General features: G+C 37.5%; 1 pseudogene; it reads right to left on the bottom strand.

The window, feature by feature from the left end:
* Positions 1–11,198: 11,198 nt before the first annotated feature.
* Positions 11,199–12,646, bottom strand: LOC128114207 (40S ribosomal protein S6-like; annotated as a pseudogene).
* Between the last annotated feature and the right edge of the window lie 327 nt (positions 12,647–12,973).

Here is a 12,973-nt window from a genome sequence, read left to right as displayed (position 1 = left end):
CAGGTGAGGTATTTAAGACACAATTGTGAGTAACTGACTAAGTTGTGGTAATTTGGGGGTACCATCTATGACAGGCAGTTTTTCTTGCAGTAGTGCTCCTGGCCATGCAAACAGACTCTCCCCACAGCAGTCTCTATTAGCAGCCAGCTGAATCACAGGTCTTCAGTCACAGACTTAATCTGTCTTGTCTGCAAATTGGAGCCAGATTAATATCTCAGCCATCACTCTTTATCACTCCCTTCTCTGCTTATCACTAATGAATGAGGATGAGTTTGAAGCCTTGCAAAGCCAGAGAGGGAGATAGATGGAGGCCATTAGGAAAGGTTAAGTGGGAAGGGGAGTTAAGCTGGTTAGCAGTGGAGACTGAACATAAAGCCAGAAAGTCGATCAAGCCCTTTCTTTTTTTCTCTTTCTCATCCCTTTCTTTCTCTCACTTGGCAAACATTTATTGAGGTCCCTTTATGTGACAGGCATTGAATGCAAAGGTAGAATAAGACCTATACTTTATATAATAAATGACACAGGTATAGTTTATTGATTCATGTCTTTAGAGAACTCACCTCCAAATCAATGATGGGATAAGGCATGTGATCTAATAGTTATTATAACCAGATACATTTCAGTTAAATCATGTGTGGTCATTAGCAAAAGATTCTGTCTCCAAGATGGAGGTCAGTATCTGATGGACTTTTTTCTCTTTGTTTTCCATTCATACCAGGGCTTGTGGGGAAAGTTATTAAAGAAGAAATATCCACAAATATCAATGTTCTAGCTTGCTTTCTGATCAAAACCAACTTAGAATGAAAGATTTTTTTAGCTTATAATTTATAGCCCATCATTGATGGAAACCAGAACAGGAGCCCAAGGTAGGAATCTGAAGGCAGGAACTGAAACAAAGATCATGCAGCCACGTTGTTTACTAGCATGCTTCTCCTGGCTTGCTCAGCTAACTTTCTTATATACCCCAGGGCTACCTGCCCAACAAGGGCACTGCCCATAGTGGGCTATGACCTCCCACATCTACTATCAATCAAAACAGTAACCTATAGACATGCCACAGGACAATCTCAAGTAAAAGTGCCTCTTCCCAGGCATTTCAAGTTGTCCACCAAGATTAGTGATCACAATCAGGAAATTTTGGTGAAATATATATTTAGCGTCTCCTCAAAAGAGATGCTCAATCCTAACTATCACTACCTATCATATTATTTTAAAACATAATCTTTGAAGATACAGTCTTATCAAGATGAAGTCACTGAAGTAATACTCCACTGGCATGGTTATTTAGTTGATGAGAAGAAATTTCAATACAGAGACACAGAGAATCGATACTGAGTGACAGTGGAGGTGTAGTTTGAAGTGCTAGAGCTTCAGTGCAAATAACCTCAAAGACTGATGACAAAACTCAGAAACCAGGAGGGAGCAAGGACAGCATCTTCCCTTGAGCCTTGGGATGGAATGTAGCTCCACTGATACTTTTACTTTGGACTTCTAACCTCCAGAGCTATACATATGATATTTCTCTTTCTGTGAGTTGTCAAATCGGCAGTTGCCTTAGGAAACTATTTCACATAATAACATCACCTTGATTGAGCACACAGGGTGGCAGAGTGACAGTCTCCTCCATGAATAAGCAATGTATTCAGAACACATGGCGTGATGGTGGTTACCCCATTTCATTCCAAGGCAGGAGGCATTTGACAGTCTCCAACTGGAGGCACTGCTTGCATTTGGAGAACAGCATGTCACAAGCACTAGCCAGATGTTGTGGGACACAGCTGGAAGTAGGCATTCCATGTAGCCCCTATATTTAATTTGATCATTTGCAAAGCAAAAGAAAGTGCAGCTTCCCAGAGAGAGGCACAGCCAAGATGTATGCACTTATCTAGCTGAACAGACTCTTCTCCAAATGCAGGAAGTGATTGGCAGGATTGACTGCCTATCTTAGTTTCTGTTTAGAAAAATAAACACACACAGCAAAACAAAATGAAGCATGCTTCTGATTTTCTATGCCTGCATCATTCTACAATGATTGCTTAAACATGCTGAAAATGACCACTCAGGTGTCAGGTACTAGCATGATTCTGTGTCTGCCATTCCTGACTATGTTCATACACATCCTGTTGAGATTGGTTGGTAGCTCACAGTTAGTGAGAGCTCTGTGGTATAGACTTGAGGCATCTGTGTTAGGTTAGGCATCCATGATTCTTGTTCTTATTCTTTTTCCAAGCCCCTTCAGCCTGGCCTTCAGAATAGTTCTCAAGTCCACTAATGTCCAGGGCCAGATATGTTCACATGCTTCCCGGATTACTGCCAAAACTATCAATGAAGCATTTTTTATTTGCACAAGGCCTGATAACTTGTGTTTCTTTGCTGTTTCAAAATCTGGGGTGGATTATATTCTGAGTGTGCAATACTTAGTATTGCTCACCATTGCTCCCTAGTGTTTTTGGGATAGACACCAGACCACAGGCACCAAGGTCGAATTCTTAACAGATTTTCTGTCTTACTTAATGTCTTTCTTACCTTTGTTTTTGATCTACCATAGTGTGTATGCTAATATGTTTTTCCTAGCCTGCTGGGGGACTCTTACCTCTTTCTGGAAATATCACCCTAAGTGCTAATTGATCCCAGGGTGCCTCCAGGACTTTTGGTTATATACTGTCAGGGCACTACAGAATTTTCCAGAGCACTGATGGTAAAAGGCTATTTCTTTTGAGGTTCTTTGATCCCTATAATCTGTAAAGAATGTCACTCTATAAGGATTTTGGGAACAGAGTCCATGGAGGGCTTCTTAATTCTTTTCTTGTTTAGTATTCTGGTCTATTTCTTTTCTGTAATGGGAATGAAGAGGAGATTATTTCTTTTCTCTAGAACTGGAAATGAGATTAAGCAATAAATAGTGCATTAAAAATCCATATCTTGGGGGTACAAGAACAAAACTTGGAAATTCACACTGTAATAAAACCTATCTATACTCATAGCAGGGGAAGGTCAAAGCAAAAAAGCTGAACTTCAGATAAATACCAAAAGTGAGAAATTCACTTTAAAGTTTTAAAATCATGAAAGCTTGTCCTTTCATCATTGCTCCCAGTACTTGGTGATATCAATAAAAGACCTGCTGCTTACAATTACATTTTTGTATTGTGTTATACTACCTTATTCCCTATTATGGTTCCATTTGTTCATCATAATTAGTACATATAGAACATATTCTCTAATGCTTACAGCTATGAATGTACTTAGATAAAAACAAACTACTTACATGTATTTAATAGAATGCCAAGAGCACTGCTATAGATGGCTCCCAAGAGCATGGGACCAAACAACCAGTGAGATAAGCCCCTTGAAACTGTGAGCCAAATAAATCATTCCTCCCTTAAGTTGTTTTTCAGGTACTTGTCATGACCATGAAAAAATAACACAATATGAAATAATTTCCATAGATATACAGGTGTTTTGTGTACCATGGTTATTAAGTATATACTTGATTGAAATTATGAACTTTTTATACAACTTTAAATGTGATATGTCTTTCTGCCTACGTTTTTACAAAGTATGAAGTTGAACAGTAACATTGTTTCTTTTCATTGAAAAAAATCCTATTTCCTGTCTGGGTTAGATCCAAACCTAAGATAACTGTAAGAAACCCAAATCAGGTACTAAAAGAATGCACAGGTGAGGATGTTTTGATATTGTTGTGGCTTTTATTATATACACCGTTAGAAAAATCTTAGTAACAGCATTATGATGTGCCATTACTCTTTCTTATTTATATGCTTCCATGGCAACTTGTGCGTTGCTATAATTATACAACTTTGATTATTATGGGGGTTATGTCATATAGTATCTGAATTCTTAGATAGTAATCCTCACAGATGAAGTAATTATTGTGCTGATTGTTTTTAGAATTTTTAAAAATCAATTTGACACAAGCTAGAGTCATCTGGGAAGAGGAAACTTCAGTCAAGAAAATACCCCAACCAGATTGGCCCGTGGCCAAGCCTATGAATCATTTTCTTGAATCATTAATGTGATTTCTTGATTAATGATTGATGTGGAAGGGCCCATGTCAATGTGGGCAGTGCCACCCTTGGGCAGATGGTCCTAGGGTACATAAGAAAGTAAACTTGGAAAGCTGGGGGGTACAAATCAGTAAGCAGCATTCCTCCATGACTTCTGCTTTAGTTTCTTCTTCCAGGTTCCTGAATTGAGTTCTAGCCTCAGGAATGGACTGTTACCTAAAAGTGTAAGATGAAATAAACCCCAGTTCTACCAAAGTTGCTTTTGGTCATGGTGTTTTATCACAGCAATAGAAACCTAACTATGACAACTATTTTTGTAATTTTCAGAGGTTTTGTGTCTTGAATTGGGCTAATGCACAAGTCAACGTTTAGGTTGCTGGATTTACTTTTTCTTATCCCCAGTGATGTTTCTTCAGCTTGAGGGTGAATAAGTTCTTTGCATTTTACTTGATTAAGATGTGGAAATTGGGGAAATTGCCTGTCTTCTGATCCCATACCTGATCATTATACCCGTGTGAGACAGTTTACTATGTGTTTGTCCTCAGACTCGAGAGCTAAAGACAGCCATGGATGTACCATAACCCCAAATCACAAACTGCTTAAAATATTGATTTTTTTAGTAACTTGATTTTATTGTTCTCAAGAGTGATCTTTGTGTAATTGTGATAGTAGTTTTACAGTATAAAACTTCCCATTTTGGCTTGCTTTAGAGATAACAGTGACAGTATCTTTGCTTTGCAAAACTTCCATTGTTCCAAAGCCATTTAATTTTTCAAAATGTAACTTGGGGTTGGGACTCAAAATAGATATGCAGATAACATCATCTATGAAATGTTATAACTGAAAAGCTGTACTTCATTTTCTCTGGGACCTGTTTCTCTTTGAGAGCTAGCAAAAAGTGGATACATGTTATTATTATTAAATATGTTTTTTCTCCCAAAAGAAAGAGTGGCCTTTGTAGATGATACAGTATCTAAAGTTGTACATGCCTGAAGTTATATCATGGGGTTAAAGTGATTCCTTGCTAAACTGAAATAGTAGTTATTTTGATATTTTTGCATTCTACGGATTTCTTCTTAAACTAAATTTATTAGGTATTTTTCTGTATTTGTGATGGGACTTAAAAAATTCAAAAGGGAAGACTATCAGCAACCATTAACACATCTTGTGAATAGAAGTTTGAGTACATCAGCCTCCCAGTAGTTCCACTGCCTCCTTCATTGAAATTGCTTTAGTCATGTCTGAGAAAGGAAGGAAGCCATTTCTGTCGTAGGTCTCATATTTGAGATGGTCTTTTCCTGTCAGGGAAGCTGTGCAATGTCAAACTTCCAAATGAAAACTCACATGAAACATGTTTATAGTCTCCTTCAGCGTCACCCACCACATTTACCTTTGAGAAGTAAGGTAAGAAAACATGTTCATGGGGTTAGATCTTTAACCCTCTTCATTTAATAACAGCCTCATCAAAGAGGATTGAAGGGAACCACAACACTATTTTCAAGGCTGTTATGCATGTTTTCATTTCAGTGCTAGAACTAAACCCATGTCCTTGCACATGCTAAGTTCATACCCTGTGACCAAACTGCAACTCTTGTCCCTGGATATGTAATCTAAAACTTGTTACACTTTGGAAAACTCACTCAATATTTAGTCTTCTTATTTTTGTCTTTAATGAAGAAACTGAAAGCTGCTTCAGAAGACAACAAACAATATGATCATTCTTCATTAGTTATGATGCTCAAGCCCTTGGAGCTTCCAGCTTATCCCTATTTCAAGAGGAAATAATGACCTTTGAAAGGTATCTGAACTCTTCCCCTAAAAGTCAAAATTTTGAGATGGTAAGCAACTGACTGCCTTGAAGATTTGAAGCTCCTTAGTGTTACATCAGATTCATTTAGTAACATAAACAAAAGCTCTGAAATCGAAGGTTATGTGGAGCTGAACCCCTTTCCCAAAAATAATAAGAAGAGGAATGAAAAGATCACGTAAAACCATTTGGAACATGGAAGCAGATCTTAGCAAAAATATCAAATAGTTACCACTAATAAAAGTTGATACATAAGCAAAGGCTATTCCAAAATGTCATCTCATACCAACAGCAAGTGGCATTTTGATTGTGATTTCTATTCCCAAGTTTCATCAAAGCATTAATTAGTGATGAAACCACTATTACAGTCAGACTAGAAAGAGAAGTGTTGTACACATGAATATATCTTCTTTATAATTTGACATTGGAGCATTAATAATGGATAATAATTGACATTAATGGACGTTCCTAAAACAGCCATTATTTTTGCATATTCTGAACAAAACTTGTAATGTGGTCCATTTGAGTTCTTTGCATTACCAAATCAACAGCAGCATCAATTATGAAACTATGTGCCAATGCATTTATTTCTTTTGATTCATTAAGAGCTCATTTTTGTTGTGCTGAGTTTTTTCCTGGCAGTTATAATCACTGAAAAATCCTTCATGGGGCCATTCAAAGAAGCTTTAAAGAGTAACTTAGATTAGGACTATTCTTTCATGCAAATTTTGTAAAAGAACAATTCCCAGATGACAGTAATGGTTGAAACAGTTGAGAAGTTCAGAAATTATAATAATGAGTGAAATGGACCACTTACTGTATGGGCCATAGAAAACAATAACAAATACCAAATAAGACTGCCTCTAATATTCCAAATGAGGAATTATTTTATTCCTGGAGTGTCATTTGAACATGTTACATGCAGTGGAATAGGAAGAGTGGATTTGGCTCTGTAAGTACACAGCACAAGTACAGCTTCAATTTGAGCTACTGGATCACAGAACATTGTTACCAGAAAGTAAACATATGCCTGCTCTGCCTATGTAACTTGCTTTTCTACCAGTGTAAGTCAAGACATCCTCATAGGGTTCTTCTCAGCACTTAGTTCCTATAATTCTGTTTACCTGGTTGCCATCTATCCTTAAATATGGGTTGTAAGGGGCTGGAGAGCTGGCTCAGCAGTTAAAAGCTCTTTCTGCTCTTCTAGAGGACTGGAATTTGCGTTCGAGCACCCATGTTAGGTTGTTCCTCGTCTCTTGTAACTCCATCTCCCAGAGTATTCGATTTCCTCTTTTGGCTTCTTCTGGAACCTGCACTTACGAATATATACTCTTCCATAGACACACTTGTATACATAGAATTAAAAGATATAAAATAAAAACTATTTTTAAATATCTCCATAATCTGGAAAAATAGACATGAAAGTACAAAGGGGACAATTAGGAAGAGGAAGGGCATAAAAAATTAGGAGAAGGATGATGAGAGGGGGCAATGGCTATAATATGACCAAAGTGTATTATACATGCAGAAAATGTCATGATGCAGTCTATTATTTTGTACAGTTAATATATGTTAATAAAAATGTGAGTAAAAGTAGCTCCCACAACTGGTCATTATTTCACATGTGGATTGTTGGATGTAGAACACTATTGCTTTTCTTTCACCAATATAATGCATTCCCAATTGTGTAGCTGGAGTTATCTCCAGTCCTGCCTGGGCCCGCAGCCATTCAGACCCAAATAAACACACAGACACTTATATTATTTAAACTGTTTGGCCTAATGGCTCAGGCTTCTTGCTATCTAGTTCTTATATCTTAAATTAACCCATTTCCATAAATCTATACCTTGCCACGTGGCTTGTGGCTTACTGGTACTTTACATCATACTTCTCATGGCAGCGGCTGGCAGCATCTCCTGACTCAGCCTTCCTGTTCCCAGAATTCTCTTCTCTGCTTGTCCCGCCTATACTTACTGCCTGGCTACTGGCCAATCAGCACTTTATTTATTAACCAATCAGAGCAACACATTCATAGCATACAGATATCCACAGCACTTCGCCTTTTCTTTTTTCAAAAAGGAAGATTTTTAACTTTAACATAGTAAAATTACATATAACAAAACAATTATCAAGCAAGAATTATAGTTATAATAGCTAGTCTGTTTATATTTGGCAAAATTAAAGAAGATATCCTATCTATCCTATATTTGTGAGTCTAAGGTTTCATATCTAACATATCTTTTATCATAACTAAGGAAATTATAACTATCTAGTCTTCAGCTACATCAAAGACCTCAGAAGGGTATTCTATTACCTGAGAAATGGGAGAAGGACGCAAGCAACTTTCGGGAGTCTTGCAAGAGTAGACAGAGACAGCTGGCAGTCTGGACAGTCATCCAAAATTCCTCTGTAAAGTTGGGGCATCTGTCTTCAGCCCACAGGCCTAAACATCTCTCAGTCACTTCTCTCTGTGTCCTATAGAATGTCTGGCAATTTCCTCTGCAAAGCAGGAACCTGAATGACCATTTTGCCAAGCAAACTTCAGTGGTCACCTTCCCATGGGTCCTGCATGTCCAGTCGATCAAGCAGTCCAGGCAAGGACAGTTTCTTGCCCAAATGGCTGTTTTTGCCAAGAAGAAGATAAATTCCATATAGAGTATTTTCGATGCCCATCATCTTTCTTGATGTATTTGGTGCTGCCAGGAGCAGATGCGTCTCATTGTCCAGAAAAGTCTAAGTTCTTAAAACATTTTAAATGTCATATTCTTTAGATCTTTGAACTGTTTGAAGATTACCTACCTAATTGAATTATATCTATGTATACCTAGAAAACTGAACTAACATGACTATAAGTGTGATTATCATAGATGACTAATTATTAATCTATTTCTTAATTATCTGTTACAATTTCAAATGAGCTGCATAAACATAATACCTTAAACAAGAGTAGAAATATACACACAGTATAACAAAATTAACTTTAAACTTGTATCAATAAACTAAAATCCATAGCAATGTAAAAAAACATTTCAAACAGTTGTTCTTTAAAAGTAGGTTCAACAATCTACCCTTTAAGCCTATCATATCTATATCCTATATATCTATATCATATCCCCCTTCCTTCTTTTAGAAAGATATTGACTATGACCAATAACAATTATAACCAACAACCTAAACAAAGACAAACATCCATAATCTATTTTTTGGGAATGTGGGAATAGTTTTCTAGGCTACTTCCTTCTGGCAGAGGGTGCTGTATTCTTACGGGGACATAAAGAAAATTTTAGGATTATGGAGTAGTCCATGAGGCTGTATCATCTGAGCCAGTTGCTTTGAAACCATTCAGGATGTTGGATCATCTGGGCCATGGTGTCATTGGAGACCTTTCAGGGGGTCTTGGCGGTCAAACCTAATGTATCTTAATCTTGCCTCTTGCTTCCTGTGGAAACAAAATCAGAGCCTCCTTTCCAAAGCAACATATCCTTACATCCAAATTTTGAATCAAGGTATCTTTAAAATATACATATTTGTTTAACTGAGAATTGTTTATAATCAAATGTCTTTCTGCAGTTAAAAATCCCAAAGAAACACAATCCAGATTCTCTGTTTGATATCCATCTTTACATGGCTTATTTTTTATATTTCTTTTATTTTCTCTTTAAAGATTTTATTTTTTAAAAATTATCTATTTCTTTATATAACTGCACATATTACTTTTTTCTCTCTTTCAAGCCTATGTACATTTTTATACATATTGTAAACTGTTTAGAGGTTTATCCCATCTGAATCTGTCTTATTGTGAATCTATTGCTTTAAATGGCAGCATTTTCTGCCTACCTCACCTTCCCAACATGGCAGTGGTATGTTTACCACCAGCTGTGGGTCTGAAAGCCATGTGTACCATCAACTCTCAGAAGCAGTGGGTCTATGCTTCTATCAAAGCGGCGTATAGCCCAGAAACCTTTGTTTTTTAAACTGTACTAGGAAAGGCTAAATTTACCATGCAACATAATGTGTGGTTACAGACGCCTCATTCCCGCCATACTGCAGGTCAAGCCTGCACACCATGAGCCTGCCATAGAGTAGCTCAAGCCTGCATGTTGCAGCGTCTTGCCACTCACATGAGACATGAAGCAGGAACTTAGGTGGAAACTCAAGCCATTGGGCACCATTTTTAGCTGGAGTTATCTCCATTCCTTCTGGGTCCCACAGCCACTCAGACCCCAATAAACACATGGACACATATTATTTAAACTGTTTGGCCTAATGGCTCAGGCTTCTTGCTATCTAGTTCTTATATCTTAAATTAACCCATTTCTATAAATCTATACTTTGCCACGTAGCTTGTGGCTTACTGGTACTTTACATCATGCTTCTCATGGTGGTGGCTGGCAGCGTCTCCTGACTCAGCTGTCCTGTTCCCAGAATTCTCCTCTCTCTTTGTCCCACCTATACTTTCTGCCTGGCTACAGGCCAATCCGCACTTTATTTATTAACCAATCAGAGCAACACATTCACAGCATACAGATATCCACAGCACAATTGTGCAGCTCAAAATGCCATCATTTGATTTTGCACACCTTCTGAGTAGGTTTTAGGGTACTTTCAGTCATTGCCAAAGGTATGGCTTTTCTCTCTGTCTGGCACAAATGTGACATTTGAATTACTCTTCATTGCCTTGTTTGTGATAGGATGAGGGGAATTTTTATTTTTTGATGTACAAAGTTGGGTCTTCTTTTATTTTCTCTTCCATAAAATTTTGATTGGTTTTTTTTGCCATTGGAAATACGAAATTTGGCATGTTGAGATTAGCCAACACAGGATTTAATACCCATTTCCTTAATTTCCAGCTGATTTTATGCCTAATGTCCCACTGTTATTTCATTTTTTATTTATAAATCAGGCTTAAGTTAGTTTGTATCTTAAAGAATTATTGTAAGAATTAGAGTTGACAGATGCAAAATACTTACCAAACTACATAGGCCACAATAGTTATTTAATAGAAATTGTTGTAACTGCTTCTTTCTCAATCATTCTGGTGGCTTTCTGAAGAGAATTGATTTCTTTTCACTGGTATTTTTCTTGTCATCTGTGTTGTCAAATATGTGCTATTTCTCAATGTGTTTTACTTTTCTATTCATTTTCTCTGCATCCTTACTAAATCTGTGGATTTTTTTGTCTACCTAATTGATTTAGTTTTTTTTCTCTGCAAAATGTTGCTCTGCTATTTAGTTCAGACCTTCTGCTTTTATGATTTTAACTTCTTTGAAGACAATGGGGTCTAAAATACTGAAGTGTTTTTTCTTTTTCATGTTGGCTGGTGTTTACATTTGTTCTGTTAGGTTTTTTTTCTTTTCAAGGTCTGATCATTTATTTGTTACTCTTAAAGACTCTTGTTTTTTACTGGACTCAGACTTAGAAGTAGAAGCTCTTAGAGAGGAGAGCCTACATCTCCTGGCAATCTGTTTCTGGCATTGTTCTTTGGCTTCCTTCAGTCTCTCAGGAAAAAGCTTAGCATATTCCACAGCCTCCTTATTTTTCTTAGTACACTGTTTCTTCAGAGCAATATGTTGGTGTTTGGATGAGTAAGGCTGAATCTTGGGTTCTTTGGTCCCGAGCTTCTTACCTTCTTTGCTTAAGAGCTTTCTAAAAAACATATTGGTGGACATTATCTCCTTTAGAGAGACTGGAAAGCTTTCAGATTCTGCTAGCTCTTTTGGGTCCCAACTGCTGAGACACAATAGGGTCTGTCAGTCCAGGGATACCCTACTCTCTTTTCTTTACAATAATTAAGTTGAGAACAGACTTATTCTTACTCTCTCCAGTTCTTGGTCTATGACAAGAATGTCCCTTACTCAACAGCAGGTACACTCTGCCATGGTTCAAGACAATTTGCTTCAGGGGAGAACCTCTTCTGTCATTGCCATCACTGATTTAGATCACACAACTGTGCTGTTCTTCACCCAGACTGTCATCAGCTGCTTCTGTGGCCATTCCTTTCTCATAGAAAGTACAAAGGTTGTGTTCATTGTCTGCTTTAACAAGTTTCTGGTAGCTGGTGGCTGAGAAGGAGATATTCCTTCATCTCGACACAGTGAACTGCCTAGGAGGCAACACAAAAAGAGCCACTATATCATCTTTCTTTACTCTTGCCTTCCCCATGTAGATACTCTTCTACTGTGTCCCAACACCAAATGCCAGTTCTCATTTTCTCTTTATTCCTGTGATAAATGTTTTTGTTACAGGATGTTCCTTTACTTGAGATTTAAAAGATATATGCTAAATTTCTTTTTACTTAATTCTGAAATACAGTAGTCCATCCAGCCCTGACATCTGTTAATAGGAGTGTGCCTCAGGTTTCACTCTCCTGCCATGAAAATGCCTACACCAAGAGAGCAGTCAAAAAGCCATTATCTCTCCATGGAGGGATTAGCCATTCATACAATCTTTTCCTCAGTTCTTCTTTCACAGCTCTGAAGCACTCATATGCAATTCCTAAGTAAACAGTGTGGTTGAACTCACATTAAACTTGACTAACATGGATAGGTTGATCTGGGTTATTTTTATTAATGTCTGCTCTAGCCTGACTACTCTACCAGGACAAATACCATACCTGGTTGTTTACCGCTCTGTCTGTGGGCCCTATAACAGTCATCAGTTCCTCTTAGGCATTCAGCAACTATTCATTGACTAGATAAGCATCATTTCATTATGAGAATGTGGTCTCTGCCTAGCCTACTATCAAACTTTTTTGCTGAGATCTGTCCAATATGGATCAGTTCCCTTTTATGGCCCACCTTAACTGTACTGTCATGATTAGTTCTATTAGGCAGCTTGATTAAACTCTTGGATCTAGCTCTTTGTCCAAACATCAATCCAGATGTTATTGTGGGAATACTTCTGAAATTTGACTGCATTGAAATCTGGATTTTAAGGAAATCAGATCACTTGACAATATGTGGGTCTTAAGACAGTTGAGGGTCTTAGGAACAAAGACTGAGGTTTCACAGAGAAATGTTTCTGCAACATGGATATCCTACTTGAGTTTCTGTGCTCCAGACCTAAGACTGTAGCACCCACTGAGTTCTACCTGAACCTCAGCTCATATTGCTGATTTCAAGCCCTAGAAATGAGCTAATTG

The sequence above is a fragment of the Peromyscus californicus genome, unplaced genomic scaffold, assembly GCF_007827085.1.
Source record: "Peromyscus californicus insignis strain IS unplaced genomic scaffold, ASM782708v3 Scaffold_10__1_contigs__length_136768540, whole genome shotgun sequence".
Lineage (NCBI taxonomy): Eukaryota > Metazoa > Chordata > Mammalia > Rodentia > Cricetidae > Peromyscus > Peromyscus californicus.
Note: the sequence above shows the minus strand (reverse complement) of the source record. Positions and strands in the feature narration are given on the sequence as shown.